We start from the raw sequence: 4,232 nt of genomic DNA, 5'->3' as shown, positions 1-4,232 counted from the left end.
CAAAAAATTATTTTAGCCTGGAGTTAATTTTTGTAGAAAATAGAAACAGAAGGGTTACATTCTATTATGTTTTAACTAAAAATACCCATTTCAAGGAACCCAACTAGAAGTAGTCAGTGCAGAAATGATTTATTAAAAATTTAAATCTAGAAGTCCCCACTACGCCTGGGAAGCAGTAAGAGGCTTCGGCAGCTGAAGCAGCTTTCCAGAAAGCTGGAGGAGAGGCCTTGGCCTGACTCACTGTTGCCCTGGCAACAGTAGGGCCTGGAGGCCTCCGTCTCTGATCCCTTAATCTGAGGAGCCGCCACAACATCGCCTCAGGAAAGGTCCCCACAGACACCTGGCTAGTTAAAGCTACCCTATCTGAAAGGAGGGTCAGAGAAGAGATGGTGGCGTGGCTCTTCCTGCCCAGACAGCGGCCTAAAGGTCTCTGTCAGCGTTCCAGACCCCAGAGGTTCAGTCCAGAGAACTAGGCCGCAGCCACCACTGGATTCTAAGTGCTGTCAAGTGGAGGGCTTCCTAATCCTCTTGTGTTTCTCCATGGAGCGCAGTACAATGCTTTGCACACAAGGGGCGCCTAATAAATGTGGGCGTCTGGGTGGCAACGAGCATCCTCTAAAGCGCCTGCCCCCAGGCCTGCTCCGTCCGCTGCCCCCTCCCCAGTGAGGGAGCCCAGCAGCGACCACCCGCTCATCCGCGTCTTCTTTCCTCCAGTTGCAGACACGGGCTCCACCACACGAAGGCCTTTCTTGCCTCTAAGACTTTTTTTACTCTCTTACTGTGTTCACGATTTTGGCAAATGTGTGGCACAGAGCATGTTCTACTCGATACGTCGGTTCCCCTGTTTTTTTTTTTAAATTTATTTAATCATCTGGCTATTTATTGGCTGCATTGGGTCTGTTGCTGCACGTGGGCTTTCTGTAGTTGTGGAGAGTGGGGGCTACTCTTTGTTGCAGTGCACGGGTTTCTCATTGCGGTGGCTTCTCTTGTTGCGGAGCACAGGCTCTAGATGCGCAGGCTTCAGTAGTTGTGGCGCAGGGGCCTAGTTGCTCTGTGACACGTGGGATCTTCCTGGAGCAGGGATCGAACCCATGTGCTTGCATTGGCAGGCGGATTCTTAACCACTGTGCCACCAGGGAGGTCCCCCCCAATTGTGTCTTAAATTTTAAAATCTGAGGGTAAAATGGAATAATTTGAAAAAGGGTCTGACTTCTCTTTTGTCACTAACCATTCAGGTTATTCAGTTATGTGACCAAACACATGGGCTTTGGAGTCAAGACACTTGAGTTCAAATCTTGGCTCTGCGGTGTGGTTGCTGTGTGACTCTGGGCCAACTTAACCTCTCTGGGCCTCAAGCTCTTCACCTATAAAATGAGCATGCAGTTCACACATCTGAACTGAGGCCCTCGAAGGCACGTAAAGCCTTCAGAAGTAAGAAGCCTTCAATAACTGGCAGTTATTCTCTTTGGCACACAACTCCGTGGGGCCAACGACAACTGACAGCTCAGGAGTTTGAAAGTCTGGCTTTCTAATTAAGTTAAGGGCCCCGGAGGAAAGCGCCGTGAGGGTACCAGCTACCCGGGAAGGCAGGTACTACCCACTGCACACGCTGGCCTGTGGCCCAGACGAGTTAACCCCCTGTCTGCTCTGACTTCAGGACCAAGGGGTAGTTGCCTGTGTGATGTGACTTGAATGTCCTCACACCAAAGTGATTTTCTGCTTCTGGCTGGTGGGGAAATTGCCTTCTCAGAGATACATTCTTTTAGAACACAACACCAGCCGAAATTCTGCTTTTACTAAGTTAAGCTGTCAGCTAATCTGAAACTAGCAAACTTTTATTCAGACCTGAGGACGTGCCAGCATCTTTGCTACATGTTTACTCCATTGTTATTAAGCCTCAGAACAATGGCTTATTGCCCCCAGTTAACAGATGAGGACACGGTCTGTTCGTTAGCTTGTTCAAGGCCACACAACTATCACGTTTAAATCCACATCTGTTCGACTCCAGGGTCTGTCTATACTGTAGTGACCCCACTCTGTTGGTCTGTGACTGCTGTCGGAGGTTATGGCAGATAGAGAGAATCACGATGGGACAAGGGAGAGATGACCTGGAGTCCAGGGCGCTGGGCCGCGAGGAGGAAAGGCCCCCCTGTGAAGAGGGGGTTAGAGCTAAGAAGGGGGAGGTCGGGGCACAGAGGACCCCTGACAGCCCAGTTCCGCATAAGAAGTACCAGTCTTTGACTGTATTGAATCTTTTATAAACCAGATTTCCTAGGAAAAGAAAGGCTCACAGGCACGGTTCCCACGGACCCCACAGTACTCTGAGGATGCCCTGGTAACAAAGGAAGTCACTCCCTGAGTTTCCACCTTGGATTTCACCCAAAAACACCACGGTTTCCCGCTCAGGTCTAAACGCCCCGTCACCCTCCGGTTCTCAAATTCCAGGACTAGTAAAGACTTTGAGCAGCAGTGGCCTTCCACCAGATATCTCCAAAACACCTCTGCTCACATCTCTTCGAGGAGTCACACATCCGGGTGTTCAAAAGAGCCATTTCCCCTGTCACGCCTCCAACCTCCAGCACCAGATGCATTGTCCACAGACCACGGCCGGTTCCCCCACATGTGGGACTACAGATTGTTCCCGTCTCCACTGGCTGCAGCCTCCTGATACCTGCCTGCACCCGCCTTTCTCCTGCTCAGCAGTAGGCAATGGTATCTCCTACAAGATCAGATTCAAACTCCACACTCTCCAGTCTCAGATCCAAGACTCCCCTGCACCCCTGTCTACTCCCAGTCAGCCCTGTCTTCTCTCCACAAGCCCTTTCTCCAGTTCAGTGGGTTTAATCAGTCACTGATCCCAGACTCAGCTGGGCCCACTCTCCACACTTCTGCCTTCGAGAATACCCACAACTGGAAGGCCTTCCTCGTTCCTCTCATCTGTGAAATCCTCCAGCTTGGATCCCACCTCTGCAGAGAAGCCGTGCTGTGTCTATGCCGCCTCCTCCTGTGGTTGGCAGTGCGTTTATCACACGCTTGGCACTTAAGTGTTTCTGGCACACAAACCTATCGACTTGCTCCTAGATCTGAATCTACTCTCTAGCCGGTTCTGCAGGTCAGGACCCAGACTGGCCTCCTCTCCAGCCCTTCATGCCAGCCTGGGCCTCTGCCCCTCCCTCTGGCTGCCGGCCCTGACGTCCTACCCTTCTTTTAGAAAATTTCAGTGTAAACGAACAAATCATATCCTTTCCAATAGGTGCTCTTGGGCCATCACTTCCCCTCTCTGTGCCTGTCTTTATGCATATTTATAAAGGAAGGCGCTGATGACCTCTGGAGTCCCTTCAAAGTCAAAAATGTAGCAACTTTGCCACCAAATTCCCTTTCCTGAACCCCCTTTAAATATCTCATCCTCTACTCTCTGTCCCTAAACTCACGACTTAATCCACTACCTTCAGCAGCTCTTGGCTCTCAGGCTCTCTGCCTTCTGCAGAAGCCTGGCCTCCCAGCTCACATGGCTGAGGCTGGCACTACCCGAGCCTCCACAAGTTGACGCTTCAAATTGCCTGAATTCTCTCTGGGTCACCGCCAAGCCCAGGAGCAGAACAAGAGTACATCCTTCCCTGGGCAACGCAATACGTCCGCAGTTTCTCTTTTTGTGCCCCACTGGAGGGTGATTGGAAATGAATGAATAGCTAGCAAAATGAGGCTGCACTGGTGCATTTAACGAGTCAAAGGAGAGTAATTTTGGTGCAACATAATTTGTGGTTTTCCCAAAGATGGGCACCAGGTACCTCTGCACCCCTTCTCGATGCCTCTCTGCGCCGCCGGCAGCCACCCTTCCACCAGCTGCGTTTCGAGCTAGGCGGAAGAGCTGCCTGGTCCTGAGGGAAGCGCCCAGCTTCTGCTGTCGGTCTTTCTAGCGGCTTTCAAACCTGTCACTCTCCCTGCCTCCCTCCTGAGCCCCACTGTCCTCCCGACACCAGGGCGCAGGGATGGTCTGCGCAGGCAGCTCCGCCCTCCCGGAGGCTCGTTCACGTGAGGCTTGTTAGGCCTGCCTCCCCTTTCCGACTTTATAACGGCGAGATCTGTGCCCCCTTCCCCATCCAGCACGGGGAAGGAGCACAGAAAAAGGACTCAACAGAACCTGTCCACTGACACTAGGCACACGTCCCTCGGCCACCTTCTCAACCCCTCCCCTTCAAAACCAAACAAAAACGGCAAACAGGAAACGCTCG

The sequence above is a fragment of the Hippopotamus amphibius genome, chromosome 4 (assembly GCF_030028045.1).
Source record: "Hippopotamus amphibius kiboko isolate mHipAmp2 chromosome 4, mHipAmp2.hap2, whole genome shotgun sequence".
NCBI classification, from domain to species: domain Eukaryota; kingdom Metazoa; phylum Chordata; class Mammalia; order Artiodactyla; family Hippopotamidae; genus Hippopotamus; species Hippopotamus amphibius.
This window is presented reverse-complemented; position numbering follows the sequence as displayed.